Raw genomic sequence first — 27,390 nt, forward strand, 5'->3', positions numbered from 1 at the left:
TTTGCTAAGGTTCTGTCCTTTCAGCCTCCTTCTGGACGGGAGCTTCTGTAAAAAGCTGGCTGCAGTTCGCCATCTTGGCCTTTCTTCACTTGTCTGTTTCTTAAATAAAAGGCTGGGCCAACCAAGGATAAGACATTGTGATTCCAACGGAATTAATGAGGGAAGTACATTTTTCCTTCCTCCTCCTCCACAGGACTCCTTGTAAGTTCTCCTTCCACTTCCCCTTTCTTGCCTCCCTCTCATATCCTCCTTCCACTTTCACCTGTCTCCTTCTTTCTCTTGCTATTTCTTTGATTACAAACCCTCTATCACCCATCCCTTTCTTATTCCTTCCACCTTAAGAAAAACCTTCATTAAATATTCTTTGAGATTCCATGTATATGCCTAGCTGGCTAACAGGAAAAGTGATTTAGAACAGTGTCATCTCCCAGTACAGGATAAGACACATTTATGATTGTCGGGGATGTTGGTTTGGGTCCTCTGAGAAGCAGACACTATGACAGGTTTATATGTGTTAAGCAACTTTATTGGAGAAAATGCCTGTGAAGAAAAATGGGGAGGACCAGGAGGAAGAGGTGTGAGCTGTAGCACAGGCTGCAGGTGTGACTCTATGAGAAGAGAGGGAAGAAGTCAGGTGGAAGAGGAAGAGGGAAGGCTGAAGGGAAACCTGCCAGCCAAAGTTGGCTTTCAGAAGGCTATCCCTTCTCCTCGGAAATGTCTGCCTGAATATACACACTGTCTGAGTCATTGGCTGGGACCCCGGGAGAAGAAGGGCCTCAGCGCCAGTGTGCTGGTAGGTAGCCTAGAAGCTGTCTATGACCAATGACATCTGTCCTCCATGAAGGAGTAGTTCTAAGAGGAACATGGCCAGCACATGTGGGTTATACTTGTCTGTCCCAGGCTTGGTGGAAACTTACAGGGCCCCTTATGCCATGAACTTTATCTAAGTTCTGTTCCATAACTGACCTGGTAAAATACTTGTTCAGAGAACTTTTAAAATATGGGGTCTGACCATTAAGTTCACAAACTCATCCTAGAAAAAGTGCTACATACCTCATTGCTAAATATCACCATAGTCACCTTCAAAGTACTCCCTTTGGGAAGTGATGTACCAAAGCCAGTGCCTAGTCACCCTTCAAAACAATTTTGGGCTCTTTTTCTGAAATGGTCATCAAACTTGTCATTGTATGTCATGAATATCATCAAAATGTCTTCCATTCAATATTTCCTTTGTCTTTGGATAAAGAAAACAGTCACTGGAGGACAGATTGGGTGAATAGGGAGGGTGTTCCAATGCAGTCATTTGTTTGCTGGCTAAAATCTCCTTCATAGACAGTGCTGTGTGAGCTGGTGCACTGTTGTCATGCAAGACCTAGGAGGTGTTGGCCAAGGTTTTCAGTAAAGATTTTCCTGTTTTTCTATTGATGTTTACTTGGTCTGCTCTGCTTCTTAGTTAGCTGACAATTCTGATGCACAATTCAACAAATTTTTGCAATGTTTCCATCAGTTCTGCTGGTTACTGGCCACCCTGACCTCTCTTCATCAGTGACACTTTCTCTCCTCTCAGAAAAATGTTTATTCCATTTATGGGCTGCTGTTTTCTTCATGGCATTATCCCCATAAACTTGGACTAACATGTCCCTGATTTCATTTCCTCTCTTGCCAAGTTTAACTAGAATTTACAAATGTTTGTATATTGCTCTAATTCAAGTTCCAACATTATCTTGATGGCACATAAAATCATACAACAACAGTAATGGACACTACTCAGCAAGACACCACCACATGTCCACATGAACACAATAAGGAAACACCAATGCACCACAGCTAAGAACACCTTATTGAGCTATCTGTGTGGTGCTGCCAACATAAGCATGTGATGGCAGTTCACAAACTTAATCGTGAGATCTCATATTTTTGGCCATTCTTCTTCCTACAATGTACATTACGAGGTGCTTTCAGTTTTCCTCAATCTCCAGACTCTTTCTCATGTATTCCTAAACATGTGCATTCTTTCTGCCTGAGTAAGTTTTCTGTAACCATTTCCCCAGGCCAGATTTTTCCAAGTTCCATTTCATCATCTTTCCATAGGAGAGAACTGTTCATTCCTAGACCAAGATAGATGCCCTCGCATTTCTCTGAAATTCTTCTAGCCTAACAGTAATCCTATGATATTTTTAATACTTTTAAATATTGTCCATTTCTCTATGAAATGTATCACCCATGAAGGCATAAGCTGTGTTTCTATCATTTACCATTGTATGCCCAGGGCCAGGCATAGAGCTGATTAATAATTCTTGAATAAATGAATACTTTGTATAAGATGCACTAAAGAAAAAAAGATGTATTAGGCAGTCTTCATCCTCAAATTTCTTACAACCTAACATGGGTTTTCAGCAGAATATGGTACAAAGCTATCAGAATTAATGAAATATCTGAATTAAGAGCTCTTCAGAAGGCTTGAAGATTCACTTTGTCAAGGACTGAATAGCTGGTAGAATGTTAAGGTAAAATTCTAACAAGCCCACTTTCATAACAGGTAAGACTAATGCATGTAAATGAATGTTCCTAGGAGGAGAGTTTTAGAGAGCATCAAGTAAGCTGACTTTAGTTTATACCCTTCTAATTTGGAATTTGAGGTCATTTCACCAGAATGGGTCAAGTTTATCTTTGAATTCTCTGTGAATTCACCAAGGAAGCACATACATCTGATAGTGGGAATAGCAGTCTATAGCTTGTAGAATTTCTCCTGACTAGCAGCTTCCTCATCTCCTCATCTCCTAGAGCCTAGTCTTCCTTTCACACATAGTAACCCATCCCACATGGTTCCATAGGAATGACTTGACTTTACCACTACAGGGTTTGGCAGGTAATGGTAGATTGATTGATTACTTATCTATTTAATATTTACTGGGGACTCACTGCATTCCAGGCACTGTTCTGATCACTTGATGCCTGCTAACTCATTTAATCCTTACACTGATACCATGGTCTAGGTACCTTGATTATCCTCATTTTAAAGATAACTGAGGGCCAGAGAAGTTAAAGATTTTGCTTTTGTCAGAGTGGTGGTAAGCAAGAGAAGCAGGAATAGGACTTGGTAGTCCAGCCTGATGGAAGCACTGTGTCTTAACAATTCACATTCTCCAGGCCATCATGTCACAACACCTCTGTCCCTTGTCAGTGATCAGTTCAGAGATGAAAGAATGACCCAAGTCAGCCCAGTTAGACCCTTCTGAGAACTTTGCTCATGCCAATGGGACAAACAGGATCTTTTGTTGTAGAGACAGTGTCAGTCTAAGCTTCCTAAGTTCATTGCCAAAGGAGAGAGCTCACCTCAGCAAGAGCAGAGCCAAATGAGGACGACAGAGCTGACAGTGGTGACTGATGCCTGGTGATGGCATTTAAGAATATTTTAATGTATGTTAACATACTATTATGAAAACTTGCAAAGATCTATCAAAGTAGGGAGTTAAATGTGATAAGCTTCTGCTCTGACTCGTGCCACTAATCAGGTTCCACAATTATCAACATTGACCAAAAATACCCTTCCTGCTCCCCAAAATACCCTTCCTTTCCCCTTTTTTCCTATTTTTTCTTGCTAGAATATTTTAAAGCAAATATCAAACATTATTTCATTTTCCTCATAAATATAATAGATTATTATGTTCAACAGGTAAGGAATTAAAGAAAAAAACTGCAATGCTATGAACACATATAGCCAAACACATAAGGCAAGTAACACTTGCCTTATCTTCTTGACCACTGAATTTGGCCCTGCCACAGCCAAGAAAAAGCCTCTTTTTCTTTTTAAGACAGTTTAAGATGAAGTTTCTATTATAACCAAGTAGTATGCTGAATAAAAGCAGCAGAAGTTTGAATTATGTAGGAGTAGACACATTTTTTTTCAGAATGACTTTGACAGTAGATATTAACATGTAAGTAATGACTGTACTAAGAATCATTACATAAATAAATAACACTGTATAGCTTTATAACTATACATAGTTTGCAAAATCCTTTTGCATATAATCTGTCCACAGTAATTATAGAAGATGGGCAGTGTTTAGACTGGGCAAAGATCACCAGCCTCAGCTTAAGATACAGCTTCAGTCAGAGACATCTCCCAAGTCAGTAAAAGTTATGTGAATGGACACAATCACCTTCCTCCTAACAGGCCCACTGGCTCCTATTGACCTTTTCTTATGAGCCTCCCCAGGTTGATGAGTGCTAGGTCCGTGCAGATATCTAACAAAAGATTTAAGTAAGTAAACAATGTGCTTTAGGAATAATTCAAGCGTGTGTGTATGTTTCTGTGCAAGGTGAACAGTACAGGAAAACTAATCTGCTCATCTAGACGACATTCACGTACACTAGCTATTTTTTAAAAAATCTGGCACTATCTTGCAAAAGAAAATATTATTAGTCCTTTTAAAGAGGTGTTTAACTAGCAGTATTTAGCTTTGATCTAGTGATCCAAGGCAAACTCAACAAGTTTTCTCAAAGAATTAAGACTTTTAAATTAGACCCTGGGTTTTCAAGGGCTTAGCCAAGAAGTTCTACATGGTAAACGGTCTTCTGCTTCATCTAATTTGGAGGAAAAAAAGGCCCAACCTAGCCTGGCAGGATTTGAACCCATGTTTCCAGGAAGTCTGAATGAGCCAAAGATCCTGGCTGGCCATGGATCATTACCCCTGGCAAGGAAAACACATAGCTTTAAGCTTATTTATACTGACAAAGCTTTTTAAGATAAGGGATTAAAATGCTCCCTGAAAGCAGAGATCCTTGGTGTCTGTCTCAGTGCAACAGGTAGATCATTCCAGAATGTTTCTGAAAAAAACCTTTGTTTGGGATATACTCCTGAGAAAGAAACAAGGAACTTATTTATCTCTGACAAAAAAAAAAAAAAAAAAAAAAAAAAAGGAAAAAGGCAAGCAAGCTGTGTTTCCCTCCTTTAATATGAGTAAGGTTGGTGCCTGGAGAAAGACAATCTCACACTACTCTGAGAAGGGATAAAAGCAGGTAATTTTCTCCTCCCTCAGGCTCTGCAGTAAGGTGGTTAGAGACACGGAACCAAAGAGAAAGACTTCTGTTCACAGCTTGGATAATCATTTCCTGTTTGTCCTTAGGCAGATTGCCTCATCAGTTTGAGGAGCCTTGATTAAGAGTGTCTCAATTTACCCATCTAAAATAATAGCTGTTTCATTGGGGCGGTATTGTGGGGTTTAATTAAAGCCTCTGAAGGGTAATGAGATCCTGAGATAAGACGCTGTGTAAACACTAAGTAATGTATGTCTGCACAATGCACATGGAGGCTAGCCCACAGAACTGAATTTATCTGACAAAACTGTTCTCTTCATCCCACCAACATGTCTTGTGCTGATTTTGTTGTCTCAGACTTGGAACATAAATTTCTCCATGCCAATATTCTCTAAGAATTGCCAGATACATGAGTAAGGAAGTCACCTTGGTAAAGGTGTAAGTGCCACAGCCAACTTCAGGTCACCTGCCTTCCTATAACCTTTCCCAAACTGCAGGCATTCATTTCCCAGCTTCACAGATTCTACTATGTCCACTTACCACCTGTACCACTCTCTAACTATTTCTAAATGGGGACACACGTTTGCTTTAAAAAGTTTATTTAGGGCAGATGCCCTCAAACTATGACCTGGGGGCCACATAGGGCCTGCCTAGGACATTTATTTATCCAGCCCGCCAGGTGTTTTTCCCACCACTGCCTGTCCTGCTTAGCAGCCAACTCGCCCTGGGGCCCGCAGGCTGGCCCTCCGGTGGTCTGAGGGACAGTGAACTGGCCCCCTGTTTAAAAAGTTTAAGGACCCCCGATTTAGGGCAAAAACTTCAAGTGACTATTGTTAATAGCAAGCAAGGTAATATACATTACTCTAAACACATATCTACTAAATTTTTCAAAGGTTTTTCCATGTTATTTTAAAATTATCTTGCAGACCACTAGTTTATGCATATCATGTAGGTGAAGTAAGAAGTAAAGATAATTGAATGCAACATATAATCCTTAGACTATTTATCTTTTATATTTATAACACATTTTGTTGCTATCTTTTGGCAGCTTTATCAATAAGCTATTGTAGTGTAACAAATTGCCCAAACATCAGAGGTTTAGAAAAATGATCATTTATTCTTACTTAAGGGTCTATGGGTCACCTGGGAAGCTCTGCTAATCCAAGTTAGGTTTGGCTAATCTTGGCTGGGCTTGATCATGTGTCTTGTTTAGCCAGCAGATTGGCCGAGGCTGGGGGCGTTTGCTCTAAGATGACCTCACTCACATATCTGGTGGTTGTCCAGCTTTTGCCTTGGGGGCAAAGTAGTAACTGGACCACCTGACTTCCAGCCACTTTAGCCACATAGCCATGGCTATGTTAGACATGTACTCATATTAGTGAGAGGGTAGGGAAAGGTGAAGTTGCAAGGCTTCTTGAGGGGTAGGCTTGGAATGGAACAACCTAACTTCCACTATATTTTAGTGGCTAAACAAAATGAGAGTGCCTTTCTCCCTGAATGCTTGTGGTGGTGCCCCCAAACTCATTAGGGTCTGTATTTCTCTTGGTTTCTGCTAAGCCATCCCTAGGCTATGGCCCTGATCCTTATGGTCCAAGTAGCTGCCAGAGTTCCAGCCATTACATGCTGAGTCTGGCCAGCAAGAGGCTGTTTGGGGCAGGATAATAGTCCCTCATGATATCCATGTCCTAATCTTAGAACCTGTGAATGTCACCTTAAATGGAAAAAGGACTTTGCAGATGTGATTAAATTCAGTATCTTAAATGGAGAGATTATTCTTAATTATATAGGTAAGCATAATGTAACTGCAAATGGCCTTGTAAGAGCGAGGCAGAGAGAGAATTTGGTATCACAGAGAGGGGAGGCAACAAGATAACTGAAGTAAGATACTGCATTGCTGGCTTTGAAAATACTGAAAAGGAACAAGTAATGTGGCTCTAGGACCTGGAAAAAGCAAAAATGGATTCTCCTCTTGAGTCTCTCTAGGGGGCACGCCCCTGCTGATATTTTCATTTCTGCCCAGGGAAACTGATTTTGGATTTCTGAACTCTAGAACTGTAAGAGAATAAATGTTGGTTGTTTTAAATCTGTGGTAATTTGTGATAGCAACCATAAGAAACTATGCAGAGTGTCACTAGCTGTTCCATACGGTACGTCCATTTTATCTTATGGTCAAAATTTGGTCATATGGCTATGAATGGCTGTAAAGAAGCCCAAGAAAGGCATTATTTTTGGTGTATGCTGTTGTTACCTCCTACAGAAGAGAATGATATTGGGAATTAATCATATCTGCCACAGATAGAAAGACAGTAAACAAAATATATTCAATAAGCCAGGTGCAGTGGCTCATGCCATAATCCCAGAATATTAGGTGACTATGGTGGGAATATCCCTCGAGGCCAGGTGTTTGAGACCAGCCTGAGCAACATAGCAAGATCCCACCTCTTAAAAAAACCTCAAAAACTTAGCTTGGACATGGTGTTGTGCACCTGTAGTTCCAGCCACTCAGGAGGCTGAGGCAGAAGGATCGCTTGAGTCCAGGAGTTCAAGGCTGCACTGAGCTGTAATCACACCACTGCACTCCAGCCTATGTCATATAGTGAGACATTGTTTCAAAAATAAAATTAAGAAAATAAATTTTAAAATGTATTCAATATAAAGTATATTACAAGGGACTAGATACTGTTTTGGGTTCTGGGTATGTATTGATGAAAAAGGCAGACAAAATTCCTGCACTCAGGTAGCTTACATTCTAGAGCAGGAAGACAAAAATAACAAAGCTATAAATATATAATATAACTTAAAATAGTGATATACACTTTAAAAGAAATGAAACAGGCTCTGAACATAGAGTTGGGGAAGGAATGTCTGTTTTAGAAAGAATTTGAGTAAAGAATATGAGCAGCAGACTGTTATAATAGAGAATAGCAGGGCAAGTGGTCAACTGAACAGTACATGCTGTGCCTAACAGCATTTGAAATTCAACTTAGAAGATCTTTCTGAAATAATAATGTGAGGAGCTCTAAGGATCACCACCCCAGCAGAACATCCATAACTGATAAAAATTATTTTAAAAAGAATAAAGGCTCTGAAAATTGACCTAATGACATAAAGCAGAAGAAATATTTTACTAAAAAAAAAATCAAATCTTGTTAAGCATAGTCAGCATCTGCAGCATTTGACCATGACCATTTTTCTCCATCCTCCTTATGCACAGTTCCCTGTGACAAACTCTACTCCAAACAGCAAAGAAGATAGGGTACCCTCTTCTCCAAGCTACCAGTCAAGAGCTACAGTATTTCCCCAGGAGGGCCAGGCTTCCTGAGTTTCTGATTTACCTCATCTCTGTGTGGCAGAGGCTAAATTTTAGGCAAGTGTGGCCAAAAGGTCCAGGGATAGGGGTAGGGATGGGGTGTTTCTTTCTCTGTTCCACCTTCCCTCACAGCACAGAGGTTCCACTTCAACTACAGCAAGCTGAAAATACTGGGGCCAAGATCATACTTGCCCTAGATCACTCAGAGGTAGGGTTTGCATGCCAGCAGGGGCTAGTCAGAAAGACCAGAAGCTATTATGCCCGCCTGGTGCTCTGTTTTTAAAACAGGAATATCATGCAAGAGAAGAGGGCCACTGTCCCCAGAAATGGTGCAGATTCTTTGTCGAGAGGAATAGTCAGGCTGTAAGAACAGAGAATTCTTAAGCTCTTTCCAAAAGAACTGAATTTATTTGAAAGAGAGTGTGGGAAAGTTCTAGCCTAATGGTACTCCTAAAAACACGGAGATTTGGGTTATAAGGAACTGACAACAACATGGAGGCTACCAGCTAACAGACTCCAGGTAGTTTATCAAGGAACCAGGGAAAAGAGACAGCTAACAGGCTTCCTTGCAGCAGAACAAACCTCAGAGATTGGGCTCAAAACCTACCCTGCAAAGACTGTGGAGCAATTTATGTTCCAGGGCACTGCCAAAAAACAATAGAGTGATAAGTCATCAATTAGTGGAGCCTAACAGCTGGGTGTGATACCAACAGAGGCAGACAGCCCAGAAAGTTCAGGAAAAGAGAGAAAGAGAGCCCTACTAAAAACAACTGTCATCCCTGATGACTGTGCCCAAGCTTCTTAGTAAAGAACAAAGTAGAAAGCCTTTAGCAAGTCTAATCAAGAAAAAAGAGAGAAGATACAACTTACTAAAGTAAAAAATGAAAGAGGGGATAAAAGAGTTACTACTAACTTTACAGAGATTATGAACAAGTATATGCCAATGACTTAGATAACCCAGATAAAATGAACAAATTTCATTTCTTCCTGAATGAAACTGATTCAGGAAGAAATAGGACATCTGATTACACTTATAACAAGATGTTGAATTCATAAGTAAAAATTCCTTGCAAAGAAAAGCTCAGGACCAGATGGCTTCACTGATGAATTTTGCCAAAATATAAAGACTTAATATCAATTCTTGATCAAATTTCCAAAAAAATAGAAGAAAAGGAAACATTTCCTGGCTCACTTTATGAGGCCAATATTACCTAGATACTAATACCTGACAGAAACACCACAAGAAAACTTTAGACCAATATATCTTATGAATATGGACACAAAATCTTCAACAAAATACCAACAACCTGAATCCAGTGAAACATAAAAGTACATACCACAACAATGTGGGATTTAACTCAGGAATGCAAATTTGGTTTAATATCCAAAAACCAATTAATGTAATATGCTGTATAAGTAAAATCAAGAACAAAAATACATAATTTTATGACATACAGAAAAACTATTTAACAAAATCCCCAACCCCTTCATAACAAAAACAATAAACTAAAAATGGAAAGAAATTTCCTTGACTCCAATAAAGGCATTTACAAAAACCCCACTCCTAACATACTTAAAGGTAAGACTAAAAGCTTTCCCTATAAGATCAATAATAAGGCAGGAATTTCTATTCCTATCACTTTAACTCAACATTATAATTGAAGTTCTAGTCAGAAAATTCGGCAAGAAAAGGAAATAAAAGTCATTGAATTTGAAAGGAAGAAGTAAAATCTATATTTGCAGGTGATATGATCTTACATAGAAAGAACTACAAAGAATTAAAACAAACTATTGGAACTAATACATGAGTTCAGCAAGATTGCAGGACACAGATCAATATGCATTCCATTTATAATAGCATCAAAAAGGACAAAACACTAAGGAATAAATTTAATGAAAGAAGTTCAAAAGCAATACTCTGAAAACTATAAAACATTGTTGAAAGAAATTAATGATACCTAACTAAGTGGAAAGTCATCCCATGTTCATGGACTGGGTGACTTAATATTGTTAAGATGTCAGTGTTCCCTAGATTGATTCACAGATTCAATGTAATCCTTTTCAAAATCCAAACTATTTTTCCCCCTGGACATTGATATGATGATCCTAATATTTATATGGAAATTCCAGGGGCCCAGAATAGCCAAAGTAAGATTGAAAAGAAAAACAATTGTTGAATGGATCATACTTATTAGTATAAAAACTCTAGTAATCAAGACAGTGTGGTACTGACATAAGCAAAAACATAGATCAATGAAATTGAAATGTGAGTCTAGAAATAAACCCTCACATTTATAGTCTAGTTATTTTCTACAAAGGCACCAAGAGAAGTGAATGATATCCACATACAACAGAATGAAGTTGGGCCTTTTTCTCACACCCTACTCAAAAATTAACTCAAAACGGGTAACAGATGCAGATAGATGTCAGAGCTAAAACTCCTAGAATAAAATATGTGAGTAAATCTTTGTGACTTTGTTAGAAAATGGGTTCTTAGATATGATACCAAAAGCACACGCAACAAAAGCAAACAGAGATAACTTCAACTTTATCATAATTAAAGACTTTTATGTTAAAAGGATACCATCAGAAAATTGAAAAGCCAGCCCACAAAATGGGAGAAAGTATTTGCAAATCATGTATCTAATAAGTGATTTGTACCTAGAGAGTTCAACTCAACTATAAAATGACAACCTATTAAAACAATGGGTAAGGATACGAATAGACATTTCTCCAAGAAGAAATACAAATTGCCAATAAGCACATGCAAGAATGTCCAGCATCTTTAGCCAAAAGGAAAATGCAGATGAAAACTAGAATAAAATATCACTTAACACTTATTAAGATTTCTGTAACAAAAAATACAAACTATAAGAAATGTAGAGAAATCAGAATCTCACATGCTACAGGTGGGAATTAAAAATTTTGAAGCTACTTTGAAAAATAGACGGGCAGTTCCTCAAAAGCTTAAAGTTAGACTTACTCTGTGATTCAGTGGTCCCATTCCTAAGATATACCCAAGAGAGATGCCAACCTATGTTCACACAAAAACGTCCATGGCAGCATTTTTTATATTGGCCCCAAGTTGGAAAAAACCCTATGTATTTAGCAACTAATGACTGGGCAAAAAACAATGTTCATACAATATAATATTATTAGGTCATTAAAAAATAACATGCCACAGCATTGATAAACCTTGAAAACGTTCTATTTAATCAAAGAAGCTGGTCAAAAATGACAACATATTGCATGATTCCATTTATGTTAAATGTCTAAAATATACAAATATATAGAGATAAAATTAGTAACTTCCTAGAGCTGAGGGACTGAATTAAGGGGCATAGAGAATGATTATTGGTGTAGGGTTTCTTTTGGAAGTGATTAAAATGTTCAAAATGGGCTGTATTCATTATATAACTTAGTGAACATACCAAAAAACATTTATTTTATATTGTAAATGGGTATATTATATTGCATATGAATTATACCTCAATAAATTTATATACATAAGAGAATATACTAGCTAAAAGAAAACAACCAATGAAACAGCTACAACACTAAAATACACCTGGGGTAAAATTCAGCTCATACATCACTAATTCTAAGTTGAGATGTATACCAACCTTACAAGGGCATGGGGAATAAAAGTCATGCCTGATTGACCAGAAGAGGATGGGGAAGCCACTATCCCCACACCTAAAATAACTTCATCTGAAGACTAAAATTTTCCTGATGAAGACACAGGATCATACGAACAGAGAGGCAGGAAGGATCTTGGAAAGAGCAAGAAGTTGAGAAATAAGAAAGTCCTGAGTCAATTTCAGGCATTGTCCTGGGTTTCCATATCTCTAAATGAAGACAATTACTATCCTGAAAATTTGTTGGGAAGATTAAATGAATATGATTACAAAGTGCCTGGCATATTGAAAGTACTCAACAAATATTCATGTCCATCCGTCCATCCATCCTTTTCTATGGCAGGAAGCTAACCCATAGAGTATAAGATTCTATAAAGGACAATTTCTCCCAGCTGCCTAGCCTGGACCCAAATCTGCCACCCTGTTCCATATTGCCATTTTCTCTTCGCCAACTATGATCTCCCTATATTCTGGAGGAAGCCTGATTTACTTATCAGTATGTGATTTGAGAAGCTGTGTTATTTCACTTAAAGAAAAAATGAAAGGAGAGATTCCATTAAAGAGAATCCCCACCACCACCACCACTACCACATAGCATCAAGCTGCTGCTTCTGGATTTCAAAATCAATTAGGGAAAAGGAGACAGAAAATAATTTTCTCAGCCAAAATAAAATTTAGCTTAGAACCTAGAAAGGTCCTACAGAAAAATGTGGTATAAAATCCCGTGAGTTCAGCCAGTTGCTGCGAAGAAGTACAAGGGGTTACCGGAGAATACGGAGCAGGAGGCCCAACTCTGCCCAACTCGTTCTTAAAGGAGCCGCACCTCATTTCTGCTTCCTCTTGCCCCTCCCCACCGAATGGTTCGAAACTGGCCTTTCTGAAGTTGGTCTTTTAAACAATCATTTGCTGTCTTTAAAAAGTTTTAAATGGCTGTCTCAGTAAAACTGAAATCAATATTCTTTCGGCCTGGGCTTTTAGCAGATAATGTCTCCCCATAAATCATGGGCATAATGACACCGGAATAATTCATCATCTCATTACATTTACAGATGATGCGCCACATTGTTCTGAGGCGAAGGTTATCTTCCCTGCCTGGGACTCCATCCAGAAACAAATAAAAGACCAAGGAACCTGATTATTTCATGGTCCGTTTATAGAAGCTGTTGTAGATCAGCTTTCCGTCTGTCAGCTACTTTTTCTTTACAGTCCTCCTGTGTACACACTGCAGGGATATAGCCTTCCAGCTCAAGAATTTCAATAACCTTTAAAACTTTATTTGTTGAAGAGGTGGCTGTCTAGGTTGAGGATGGTCTCCGCAGTCTGGGCTTCTTTCTATATCAGTGCCAAATCCAAGGTCAGTTGTAAAATGGTCAAGTATTTACCGAGTACCTACTATGTGTCAGGCGTGGCAATGGATGCTGAGGGTACAAGTGAAAAAAAATTAGATGGACATGTTCCGTTCTCATTGTGCTTGCCATCACATGAGGGAAGACGATCAAAGAATTCTTTGCAAATAATTAGGTGGTTATCATTAGTGGTAAATATTGGGAAGGTGATACAAAGGAAGCTATTAATAAGGGGACCTCCTACTTGGTCTGGTGGCCATAGATTATAGAAGGCAGCTTCAGAGTGGTGTTTATGGATAAGACCTAAATGTTAGGCTAAGTACGGCCTGTAGTCTTACCATTCTGGGAGGCCAAGGAGAGTGGATCCCTTGAGCTCAGGAGTTCAAGACCAGACTGACTGAGCAAGAGTAGACCCCATCACTAAAAATAGCTGGATGTTGTGGCTGGTGCCTATAGTCCTAGCTACTGGAGAGGCTGAAGCAAGAGGATCACTTGAAACCAACAATTTGAGGTTGCTGTGAGCTGTGACACCGGGGCATTCTACCAAGGGTGACAGCATGAGACTCTGTCTCAAAAAAACCAAACAGAACAAAACCTAAATGTTAGTATTATCATACCTGCTCAATTAACACTTGATGAAGGAAGGAAAGAATGAACAAAACAACAACAAAAAGTGAGAGAATGACTAAATAGTTCAGACAATAGCTCCAAATTATAAGGGCCTATTCTTTATCCGTGGAAGGCTGAATTAGTGAGTTTTCAGTGAAAACTTGCACAGACCTGTGTCATTATCCCTTTACCACAAATTCTTCCCATTTGTAGAGACTGCTAGAATCCTGGCCCACATAAGTGCTTCAGAGAAAAACAAATCTGAATGTGAATTTCAGAATTACTACCTATGGTTAGCAAGAGGGGCACATATGGTTAACTTCATTTAAGCTTTTCTTGGAGTATTAGTTCTGAATCTCAATTTCTTCAACTATAAAATAGGAATAATAAGAGCCTCTTAAGGCTGCTGTGAAGATTGAAAGAAATCATGTATTCCAAAGCAGAAAGATACAGAGATAAAGAAGCGAGGCTGGGTCCTTGAGCAGATTGTGCTTGAATCCCTGCTGGGCCACTACCTAGCCACATAACCTTGGGCAAGTTATAAATAGTTGTGCTTTGACACAACATACGTATTCCTAAAATCACTATGCTATGCTAAATTGGGCATTAAAACCCACAATGCTTATATGAAAAATGGGGCTAGTGTCTGAACACACAGACTTGACAATGATATATATTTTAAAAAGAGATAGGAACCTACTGTTAAAAGAAAGGCTTTAGACAAATTAAATTTGGTAGACTTTATTTGCACAAAAAACAATTCATGAATCAGGCAGCCCTCAGAACCAGGAGAGATTCAGAGAGCCCCACCCAGCAATGTGGGGAGACAGTATTTCTAGACAGAAAAAGGAAATGGCATATAGAAATAGCATGATTGGTTACAATTTGGCTTTGGCCTTAATGTGGACAGGTTCTAATCAGTTGGAAGCCTGTGATTGGCTGAGACTTAGATATTTATTACAAGAATATACTGGTAAGTTAGGTTGCAAATCAATCTAGATGGACTCAAGATACACAGGAAGCTTTAGGACAAATTTAGTTCAATTTAACACTAATAAATGATAACAATTTTATAATTGGTAAAGAGCTAAGAAATATATAAATAAAATGATAGGCCAGATGCAGTGGCTCACACCTATAACCATAGCAATTTAAGAAACCAAAGCAAGAGGATCACTTGAGCCCAGAAGTTTGAGACCAGCCTGCGCAAGACTTTGTCTCTACAAAATTAAAACAAACAAACAAAAACAACAACTAAAAAAACCTTAGCTGGGTATGGGGGCTCATACCTGTAACTCCTAGCCTTTTGGGAGGCAGGAGGATAGCTTGAGCCGAGGAGTTTGCAGTGAGCTATGACGATGCCACTGGACTGCAGCTGGGGCAAGACCCTGTCTCAAAAACAAACAAGGCAGTCTGCCTCAAAAATGACTCAGCATTTGCTAGTGAACATGGGCATGGATGGGAAGGGGTACAGATGGTGAGCTATTGCGAAGTGGTAGAAGGAAGTTATCTGGAATCAGACTGAAAGATCTAGCAACAGATGTGCATGGTGTGCTCCCGACACCACAGGGAGATGCGGCAGACAGACGTGTGAGGGTAGGTATTTAGTTGTTTCCATGCAGTCCAGCTCAGCCAGGTGTACTTTTCTATATTTGTTTGCTATTTCTTGCAGTGTGAATAGAGAATAAATAAACAGTAAAAATCACAAAATTCACTTTAGGTTCAAATTGTTCCCTGAAGCATCAATCCTGTTGGGACAAGCAGAACTGGATGGACTTATTTTTGCTCTGCTGCCGCTCTGTCACCTGTAAACGGAGATGATGGTGCTGCCTGCCTGACAGGGTTATGTTTAGTACTGGGCCTGGTGCATAGGCTTGGTGCCTTGTTCCCAAGCATTTAACATTCCACATTATGTTAAACATGACTTAGAGGATTTTACTAGAGGGTGAATGTCACCTCTTGGTGAACAAGGGATTCAGTTTGTCACACGGAGCCTGACAGAGGCTCACTCTCCTACATAGCCATGATTCATATGCGAGGTCCCCTACGCTTTCTTACACAGGCCTGAGAGGGGAAGATGAAGGCCATTTCTTCCTGGGGAGGAAGAGGCAGGGAGGAGAAATGGTGTCCATGGCTCTCTACACTCGGGGAAGAGACAATGACCACAGGGTAATGGTCCACCCATATTAGCCACGGCTCCAGATCCGGCTGTTTCTGCCTATAGTGCTAGAGTTGGGTCACATAGGCTCTCTTTCCTTCTAATTCACTTTTTGGTAACTTTCTAAATGGGGCCTGAATTCTGGCGCCTTCTCTATCAATTATCACACTTGGCTCAGCCTGCAGTGGAAACCAGATAAGTAATTTCATCTTTCATCTGCCCTCCTTTTGGGTGTCTGCAGACAACTGGCTAAGAACAGATACAAGGGGGCCAGGGCATGACTCACAGGATTTGGTCGGCTGAGCTAGAGAACAAAGGAGACAGGCTCGCGTGCGGAACATGAGAGCTATTTGCAGGACACTCACGAGGCATCAGCGTGTGGGCTCCCTGGTGTTGCCTGCTTCCAGCTGGATCTCCGACAAGCTCCTGAGTCATATACTCCTGAGTCTGTCTGTTTCCTCCACCACCGTGTGCTTAGGGGTACTGTCTGTCCCACCCCACCCCCCAGCTTCCATCACCAGCATGGCTTCTCTTACTGAACATAGGCCACTCTCCCTTCAAGAGTGGCCTCAGCCCCCACCCTCCACTGCCACTGTCTAGCATCACTCCTGGCTCTGAATGCATCCTTACCCTGTTATCAACAGCCCCTTGATACTTCATCCTGTATGTCCCTGGGACCTCCAGTTCTTTGATCATTGTCTTTTTTTGTACTCACACCTCCTATCATTCCAACTTGGAATAGAAGGGTGGCCTGGTTAAGAGCACAGACTTTGGAGCCAGATACATCTGGGCTGGACTTCTGCCTCTTTTTCTCATAAGGGGGAAGGTATTTCAGTTCTCTGAACATTGATTTTCTTATCTGCAAAATGGGAATGGTAATGCCTGCTTCCTCAGAGTTTCTGTGAGATTAAATGAGTAATGTCTATGGAACCGTCAGCACACCTGACAGATTAAATACTCTATTAATGCAGTTGTTGTGGTTATTAGGAGGTTTAACTTCTTGTGAAAAGTGGTGGTAGTATAGGAAGTACAAATATTTATCAAATGAATGAATGATCCCTCATCATTCCCACTGGGTGTTCCTGTCCATATATTTTTATATGAGCGATGCATTTGTTTGATACATTCTTATAAATTGTCTAATATGTGCCAGGCTTAAGTGGGAAGAGGATGAGAGGAATAAAAAAGATAGATAGTCATTGGCCCCTTGGAGTTTCAAATCTAGCAGAAGAAATGCAGTTCAAGGAATTTCCCATTCATGATTTTCCTCCCATTAAATTGTCTCCTGATGGACTTTAGGGATGAATTTGCTTTTTAAAAAGAAATGTATATACAGTATTTGAGTATATCAGGGAATAAAATACAGATTTTTGTCTAGCAAAATGACATGTGACGTAGTCAAAATACTGAGAGACTAATGGGCAAAGGACAAATGCTGGAGCCCTGGAGTCAATTGGGCAGCATCTCTAAATGGCGACTGCCCAAAAAAGGACACTCTGTGGCCTGCCTGCTACGAGATGTGTGGTCTTCAGGATTATGTGCTTGAACTTAAGAGATTGCTTCATCTTGTTGACTGGACTTCCTGTTTAATGTAAAAGGCGTCGTCACATTTGGGAAATGTAGGCAAATGATTCTATGATAAAGAAATTAGCTTAATTGAGTGGATGCATATTATACAGAGCAAAGCAAGAATTCTAGGAAACAGCATCCAGTATTGTTTGTTTTGTTTTGTTTTTAAAAATATCTTTAGTTGATTCTGACACAGGTAGTAGATACAGACCCGTGGTTTGAGAAATGCTGCTTTAGAAAAGATAGATAGAGTGTTTTTTTTGGGGGGGGGGCAGGACTGGGTTTGAATCCGCCATCTTTGGTATATGGGGCCGGCACCTTACCCATTTGAGCCACAGGTGCTGCCTGATAGATTGGGTTTTAAGCACCATAGAAATATGGTCATAACGGGTGTACCAGGCACTATGATTGGAGGTTGGTGTGAATTTACACTATAGGAATAACATTTAGGTGGAATAATGACTTGGAAGTTTGAGTTACAGTCTGACTTGCTCCATATTTGCATTTTCATATGTCCAAAAAGGATGAAATCCATTTCTCCAAGGTTTTAGCTTTATTAACTGAACCTTGGTCCACAGGTGCCTCTACTGAACGTGTTAAGAGAAAATACTCAAACTTCTTTTGTATCTGGGCATCGTGGCTGGTGCAGGTAGTCCAGCTACTTGGGAAGTTGAGGTAGGAGGATCACTTGAGGAGTTTGAGGATGCTGTGAGCTAGGCTGATGCTGCTGCATTCTAGGCTGGGCAACACAGTAAGATTCTGGCTCAAAAAAAAAAAAAAAGACTGCTTTTAAGTTTACAGTTAGTTGAAGCAGGAAGATAAGCCATGTCCATATGAAACTTTCAAATACAAGCATGGGTTGGCAGATAATTAGTTGTTGATATAAACCCTAGAGATAATTAATATAATAGAGATTCTGAAGTAGAAGACCTCTTGTCCAGTGGGCAGGCCAATGGCAAGGCATCTCAAAAGTGAGGGACAGATTTGTCTGAGTTCTGTAAGAGATGAAGGGTATCTCTAGGAAGAAAGTGAGAACAGAGCATCCTTCGGGGGGACAACAGCACAAATTCTGTGCGAAAGCACTGGAGAGTTCTGGCTTGATGTTTCCACTAGATACTGGTTCTCAAAGGCAGCACAACCATCAGGGGCTTTTCAGAAATTGGTGTTAGGCTGTCACAATTGGGGGATACTGTTGGCCCTGAGTGGGTAGAGTCCGGGATTACAGGCATCCTGAGATGGGCATACAAAGAAAGAAGTTTTCCCGATTCCAGGGTGACTTTCAGATGTTCTGCTGGACATTCATTAAAAACTTGCATGTAATTATTTTCTGTAGAATCTAGACTGTGTAATGATGGATAGATGGATATAGATATAGATAATGCTTTAATATTTGTATATTTCCCAGTGCAACTACAGAGGGTAGGTTATAGTTGATTACCTTTAGTTTAACCAGGCATTGTTCACCATTTCAGAAAATCATACCACCAATCACCAATGACAACAACACTTGTAAAAATTTGAGTTTGAATATCAGGTCACATCTGTAGCTGTCAGACTCATGGCAAATCCATGCCTATATGTATCAATGCACTCACTTAATTCTCATTTCAAATTATTAGATGGAAGGTGAAAGAATGGACAACCTTCTGTGAATATTCTAACTCTTGTAGAATCCACGATGATTTGATAGATGTGGATGTGCACATCAGTGTGTCTTTTACCGTAACCATGCCTGAGCTCTTACATTTAAAATTATGTGTTATTTCATTATAATTATTTTTTTCTTTGTTTTTCCTCTATATTTTAGTGAGTTTATTATATTAATATTTTTCAAATTATTGGTTGTGTTATCAAATATTTATAATAAAAAGGGGATGTAGGGCATAAAAACTCCTGGATGAAGCCACGAAACCTGAGAGTGACAGGGACATGTCCACTCTAACTCTCTGGTGATGGGTATGGAGTGGGGAGAATCTTTGTTCAGTTTTAGATTTTTCCTCCCTAGTGGCAAGATAAAGCATTGGCTCAAATATATCAATTTTTGGTCATTTATATTAGCAAGAGGTAGATAGGCTTTTAAAATTTTTTTTGCAATATTTAAATGATTTAAACTGGATATGGGCTATTTATGAAGTAACTGATTTGGCCAAGGAGATCATTGTACGCCTTCCTTATCAGCACCCTCCATGCCCCATGTTTTCCTTATGCTCAAACACTGAGCATATGTTTTCCTCTGATGCTCCATAGCATCAGAGGAGTCTCCATCGAGAAGGATTATCTGAATAAGCCATTTTCCTGATAAGTAAAGAACATAACCCAACAGCATTTTTTTTTCTAGTTTATGTTCTTAAGCTCTACAGAGAAGTTTCTCTTTTTTCTTTTTACAAACTAAGCAATGCCTGTCCCCCTGACAGATGGCTGATGCTTCCCAGACTCCCTGCTTCTCCAGGAACTACCCCCCAGGCAAGTCTGAGGTCTACTTAAACCAAATTTTGGCAAGAGAGAGAACAAAAGATTGTTTCCTCAAAAATATAATGAAAAGGCAGGGCTGGGGACAACGTCTGTAATAGTTGGGGCTAGAAGTTGTTCATATTTGTTTGGAGAGATTTGCTGCCAGAGTCAATCCTAAACTTGGCTTCCCAAAACCTAAGATGGCAGCGTGTACCACAGGATTTGTAAGTTTCTCCCAGGAGAAAATCCACTTACTGCTTTCATTTCGAAAACAAGTATATTTTATATATTACTTTAAGAAATAAGAAAATGAAGCCATAAAATCAATAGTGATTGGTTACAGAAACATGAGCTGTCCACTGCTGTTAGGTGTTTAATAAAGGGCCTTATAGACCCCAGACTCAAGATCCCCTAGTCATTATTTGAGATAGGTTTCTATCTTGAGGAATAAATAACCAGGAAACAGCAAATGTGGTGCTCATTTTGTGCTGGGATTGCAGCCAGATGCCATATTTGCTGTTCATAGGCCTGCAATACCCGTTAAGGAGAGCTTGTTTAGACCATGAATGGTACATAAAACAAATAAATAAATAAATAAAGGTTATTCCTAGGGAGGATGTGGCTTTGAATGGTCTGGAAAAACACTCATCCATTTTCACTTTTTTGTAATGTAATACACTCAGGAATTTTGATACAAGAATTATTTTAGGATGGTAGTTTGCTGTTGAGTACGTACACTGGTTTGGGTTTGGTTTTTTAGGAAGTTTTTCTAGTTGCGTCAGGTAGATGTTGACTAAAACTGTCACCTGGGCAACAGTCAACGGTTTGGTCATGTTGAAGTGTTTGGGCTTTAGAGGATAATAGATTTGGACTTGAAACCTCAGTCTCTACTTCCTACCCAGAAGTGACTGTAAAGCAACAGCAATGACAACATTGCATTATGAAAAATTTTCAACGTAAATAAAACTAGAGAGATGTACATGACCTTGGAGCACAGAGGCTGACAAATAATAAATGCTCTAGAAAGTTTATTCAAGTTTAAACCAAGAATACCCTCAGTTTAAGGACATGGCAACCTATGTGAATGGAAAGGAGGATCTTTGTGGGTTTATTGGCCTTCAGAACTTCAAAAAGCATACAGGCTCTTGGTGAAATGATTAGATCTTTTATTTTAAAAAGTCAACTCCTAAATAGCACAAGAATCTGATGCTTAGCTAACCAAGTTTGTGCCTCACCGAAAATTACAAATGACCCATGAAAGGCAAAAAGTTCCTTAGGAAGACGACCCTGTCCTTGAAGAAACAATAGGTGCAATAAAACCACAAGACTGTGCTGGAAAATCTTACCCCTGGGAAAGAATATCCTTTTTCCTCAGGTCTCTGGGCCACTGGTGCTAGATGACCTCTCAGTTAATAACAGTCCTGCCATTTCCTTTTGGCTATTCTCAGAGGCCTTCATGTAGGGAGGGAAAGCATTCTTTCAGTGCCAGAAATAGTTATTGCTCTCAGGTTAGACTGAGAAAGTTTTGCTAAGCTTCAGGATTCAGGGTGATTAATTTGCAGAAAGCTCCTGAGGGCCAATTCAATCGGGATCCCCTCCTGGGAGAGAGGTGATGGGGAAGACTAGTTTTCCAGGATGGAGACTGAGCTGGCTACCCCTGCTGCTCTGGCAAGCAGCTCACAGTAAATTAAATGAATGAATGAATGAAAGAAAGAAAGGCAGTTGCACATTCGAGTTGTAGGGATTATTAGAACCTTTGAAGAGTCTATATGCAGGGTAAATAAGAATACAGAATTTCTAAAATCCAGAAATTGTTCCTTTTATTTTTGAGCCAAAAGCAAGTTAATTTTAAAATAGGAGTTATGCCATACAGCACATGTTTTACTCAGATCTTGGTTCTGCCACTTATAACTGTGTGGCCTTGGGCAAATTCCTAGACCTATCCTAGTTTCAATTTTCTTATCTAGAAAAGGTACAATATAACAGTCTCCTTCCCATGAGGTATTTGCCAAGGTAAAAGAACTAACACAGGTAAATGCATGTACATTACCATGCATTACCAAGTACCATTTTACATACTAGGTAAATGCTCACATCACCACCACCATTATTATCATTATTATTATTATTATTATTTGAGACAGAGTCTCACTATGTCACTCTCAGTAGAGTATTATGGCGTCACAGCTCACAGCAACCTCAAATTCTTGGTCTTAAGCAATTTTCTAGCTTCAGCCTCCCAAGTAGCTGGGACTATAGGCACCTGCCACAATGTCCAAATATTTTTTGTTGCAGTTGTCATTGTTCTTCAGCTGGCCCAGGCTGGCTTCAAACCCGACACCTTCGGTGTATGTGGCTGGTGCCCTAACCACTGTGCTATGGGTGCCGCGCCCATTATTATTAAGTTTGTGAATTGATGCTCCTAGATGGAGACATTTTTCTGAATGACATTTCTGTTGCCATTAACTTGGTTGTAGGCAGTTAATAAACTTGATTTGAAAATCGTGGTGTTGTGATTATGTTTTTCTGGTACCAAATTGCAGATACTGCATCAAGCACATCTTGTCTATTCTCTTTGGCATCCAAAGAGACTTTTCATGTTTTAAACAATGAGTCAAGGTTGTGCCTGGCAGTATGAGTGTTTAAAATCAACAACAAAATCTATTTCTCTTGGTTTTGATCTTAGCCCAGGGCCTTTTACTAAGTATTCAGAATTGATTTGTTGAATGAATGAGTACATGAATGAATGTTATACATTTTTCTAGGGAACTGTGTTTGGCTGTGCTTTAACATTTTCCCCCCCTCATATTTGCTTTATCTTCACAACTCTAAATAAAACCAAGCAATTGAACTCAATTCATGTATTATCCCTGGTTTTATAATGCACCTCATTTCTTATTTTTATTAAAACAGAAGCTAAACAGTACAAATTTGGGAGTATTTAATTGCAAAAAGCAACTCCAACAAGCTCCTTTTTGGAAGAGTACAAAATTAGTTGAAGAAGATGCAACTCATGGTGAATGAATTTAAAAGTACATTAGATTCGAAAGTTCCTTCAAGGGGCTAGTATAGAAAACTCCAAATAAATATGCAGGATTTAATGATTTTTCCTGAAAACAGTATTTCCTTATTCAGTTGTTTTTCATCCTCTCCATTGTGGTTGCTTGGCCACCACTACAGTGACAATTATAATGTAATTGCTTAACACAGGTTAGATACATGTACCAAGATGAACAACATGTACCACATTGTAAAGTAAGTATGGTCATACTTTTTTAAAACATAAATAAAAAATGAGTCTCAGAGAGGTTGAACATTTTACGTAAGGTCAAAGAGCTGAAAATTTGCAAAGCTAAGGTTTGTATCCTAATCTAACAGGTTCTGAATCCTGAACTCTTAAACTTGCTGTTGAACATAGAGTGATTTGGGCCAGATTCCCTCCTCTCAATACATACACATACACATACACATTCAAACAGGCTTCCCACATAAATAAAGGACTTACAAGATCTTTAACTTTGCATGGCCTTTATCTTCCACTGGTCTGGTCAGCAAATAGTCCCATGGTGGCCCCTTTCTAAAAATAACTGGCCAATGAGAGAAAGAAGAATAGGACCTGGGGCATGGTATTCCTGAGTTCTTTAATAAAAAATAAGAGATAGGCTCTTTCTTATTGAGTAGGTACATTTTTGCAACTACTCTGGGTTGAATTAACACATAACAAACCTGTAGCTATAGCGTTTAATAAAATTGTAAGGCCAGAAGTCAAACTGGAGTGACAGGAAGAGTAAACTGGATGTCAAAAAGGAAAGAGTGAACTTGTTTCATCTGGCAGGAATGGAGAGGGGAGAAAATGTGTTTGAGCTATAACTGGAGATAGGAGGGCTGAAAACAATGCCAGCTGAAGATTGGAGTGAAAGGCTCCCCTCCTCCAGCTTCAGGTGTAGCCTGCTCCCAAATGCTCCTTTCCCTCTTCACCAAATTACTTCTCCTCTGGGTCACCTCCACCTTCCTAAATGCAAAAGCCATTCCTTAGTCTTCACCTTAGTTGACTCCTGAGTAGCACCTGGATTACTGCCTACCATTTCCTCCCTGCCCTTGGCATCTGCACACAGTCCTCTCTGGTGTTCCTGCTAACGCTCTTGGTCTTTCTCCTTTGTAGCTTCATCTGCTTACCCAGCCACCAAATGTTGAAGGTCCTAGACCCTCTGCTTTTCCTATTCTTTCTTTTCAGTCTCGTGATCTCATCCACCCCCATGGCTTCATGTTGCACGTATACTCAGATGACTCACACTTTTATCTCCATTCTTAATCTTTCCACTTAACTCCAGACCCATATATCAACTGTCTACTTAGCATCTTTTGAATGTCTCACACTCAGCAGGTCCAAGACTGAGCTTGTGATCTTCTCTCCAGGCCTGGTCCTCTTCCAGGGTCTCCCTCACTGAACACCACCATTGTCTGTCCACTTGCTCAAGCAAAAGCCAAAGGAGAACTATTCTCTGCCTTAACCCCCTTACTCATCACCAAGTCCTAAGGATTTTGCCCTCTAAGTCTCTTGACTCCATCTGGTTCTATCTCCACAGCCATGACTTAGTTCAAGCCAACATCATCTCCTTCTGACTGCTGCAGCTTACCTTTGATTGGTCTGTCTGTGTTCACACTGGCCTCCCTGCAGTCTTCTCTCTACCCTGTAGCAAGAGAGATTTTTATTTTCAAAATAGAAACTGGACCTTGTCACCCCCATGCTTAGAACCCTCCAATTATTATTTTTTTCTTTTTTGGCACAGAGTATAAAATGAACCCCAGAGCTCCCTGGGTCTACACAATCTAGGACAGTAGTTCTCGAAGTGGAGTGTCAGAATGCAGAGGCATTACCCAGTAGTATGCTTTAAAATTCAAAATCTTGGGTCCCACCCCAGATCTGCAGGTCTGAAACTCTGGGGATGGGAGTCCAGAAAACCCTCCAGGTGATTCTGATGTGCACACTCAAGTGTGAAAACCACTGCTCTAGACCATACCTATACTTCTGGCTATACAAAATCACCTGCTCTCACCATTCCCACCTCTTCTTTGTTTCCTTCCTTCATATGGCACATGTTTCCTTCTACCACAGGGCCTTTGCATAGCTTTTCCCTTTTCCTAAACACTTCTCCTTCCCTGGTTAATGCCTTCTCTTCTTTCAGATCTTAGCTCAATAAAACTGCCCAGGACCAATCCCTCCCAATACCATATATTGCTGCTGAGTTTTTCTTTTGTGTATGGCTATCAACATCTGTCTCACCCACTAGACTATAAAGTCCAAAAGAATTGGGACAGTTATCTGTTTGCTTATTATTGTCTGCAGAACCCAGAACTAGGATAGAACATATACTCAGATACTTAGGGAATGAATGAATGTATGAATGAGTGAACTTTCTCTTCTACTCTCTACATGCTGCTTAGGAACACAGACACACTGGAGTCCTCCAGGTGGCTCAAGTAATCATTATGATTATGACTCTATCATTATTCTGGTTTCCATAATCTCCCTCAGTCATAAGGGTTGAGTGTGGTTGAAACCAAACAGTGTAATTCTTGAAAAGAATGCACATTTTTTAATTATAAGATGAAAATTAATGCCTGTGCATTTTCTCCATTTTTAAAAAACATTATCACCTAATATACTTGCTCTGGAAAATTCTTATTAGCCCTGTTTTTGGTTTCTAATGCCATTCATTTATTTATTCAGAAAATGACTGGGGAATACCTAGATTCATTGTGCTACATTCTGGGGATGGAGTGGTGACCCAGATGGGAGTGGATCCTCAAGGAGAAGACAGTCAAGTGGAGGAAAAGATATTAACAGTCCAGAGGAGAAATATTGCATCATACTTCCAGCAAATGATACAGACAAGTACAAGGTCCGATGCGATGCATTTGTGAAACTCGAAGGCCAGTCCTAAGCAGGGAGGGGCTATCCCACCAAGGCCCACCTCTGGCTGTCAGGTAAAGCACCTGAGCACACACACTGCACACCACCAACTGATTGGTGTACATGGTGGCATGTGACAAAACCAAACAGTGAAGTTCATGTGTTTCTTCCAGTCTGGATCAAATTGGTCTCTGTACATCAATTCTGTGTTGTTCCTACAAATAGGGTTTCTTTGAAAATCAGCTAAATCAGAGGAATAAAAGGGGCAAGGCCAGGGAGACGCTGCATTGTGAGGATGTTTCCCAGGTGCTCTCAGTGCACACTTAGGGTTTGAGAGCTATTCCTCCTAAGGCCCTCTGCCGGATTTCACTCTGGCAGGCTCTGATTTCTTTACCACCCTGAACACCTGGGGCCAAGGCTTTTTTTTTATGACAGTTTGAAAGCAATCCCTTCTCTGTCTCCTTACTCAGTGTGACCCAGGCATTAATCTTTGGACAACATCAAATATTCATTGCCAGTTTGATAAAACTGGGGTTGGAGGGATCTGAACTTTTCAAAAGCCGGTCTTGCCTTACCATTGGTGATCCAGCAAGTCTTTCAGCAAGACTGACTTTAAATCATCCAGGCTCAATTAGTTTATTTCAAAGAAATACCCAGGTGCTATTTGACCTTCAAACATATGGACCACTGGAGTAAATGAAAAGTCTTGCCTGTTCCCATGATGCCGAGGGAACTAGATGGAGTAATTTCTTTTCATATTCTCTGAGTTTTGTGGAGGGATTATTAGGTTTGGGCTGAATTATTTACTTTAGTAATATGCTCAGCAGTGGGCTGCGGTTGCCTTTGCTGAGGGAACAACCAGGTGTGAGCTGTCACTAAGCACCACTGAAATACTGAGAAGCCTGTAGAAAAACCAGGCCCTGTGGGTGGGGCCGGGGTCTGAGACTGGAGCAGAAGGGCCCAGGCTGCCCAGGGAGTCTATAAGGTAGGCGGACAGCGGAGCTCAGAGGCCAGGGCTTAGTAACTGGACAGCAGGAAAGTGCTGATCCTCACGACCCAGAGTGGCTCTCTTTCCCTTTCCCAGGAGGTGGCTTTCATACTTTAAACTCAGACTCCTGACTTGACACCCTGGCCTAAGGCAATATTTTTCAACCATTTTTTATCTCACAGCATGCTGAAACCTATAGTTAAACTTCCATGGCACACTTAAATTATGTTGATCAAAGAAAAAACAAGAGTTAAAAAAGAATATACATACTGTGCTTTGAATGTCTTTCCAAAATAATTATCTTTAAAAATCCTCCTGGCATGGCACAGGGGTTGAAATCACTGCCCTGCACAACTCTGGTGTTTTC

This window comes from Otolemur garnettii, unplaced genomic scaffold (genome assembly GCF_000181295.1).
Source record: "Otolemur garnettii isolate 467f Iridium unplaced genomic scaffold, OtoGar3 scaffold00015, whole genome shotgun sequence".
In the NCBI taxonomy this organism is placed as follows: domain Eukaryota; kingdom Metazoa; phylum Chordata; class Mammalia; order Primates; family Galagidae; genus Otolemur; species Otolemur garnettii.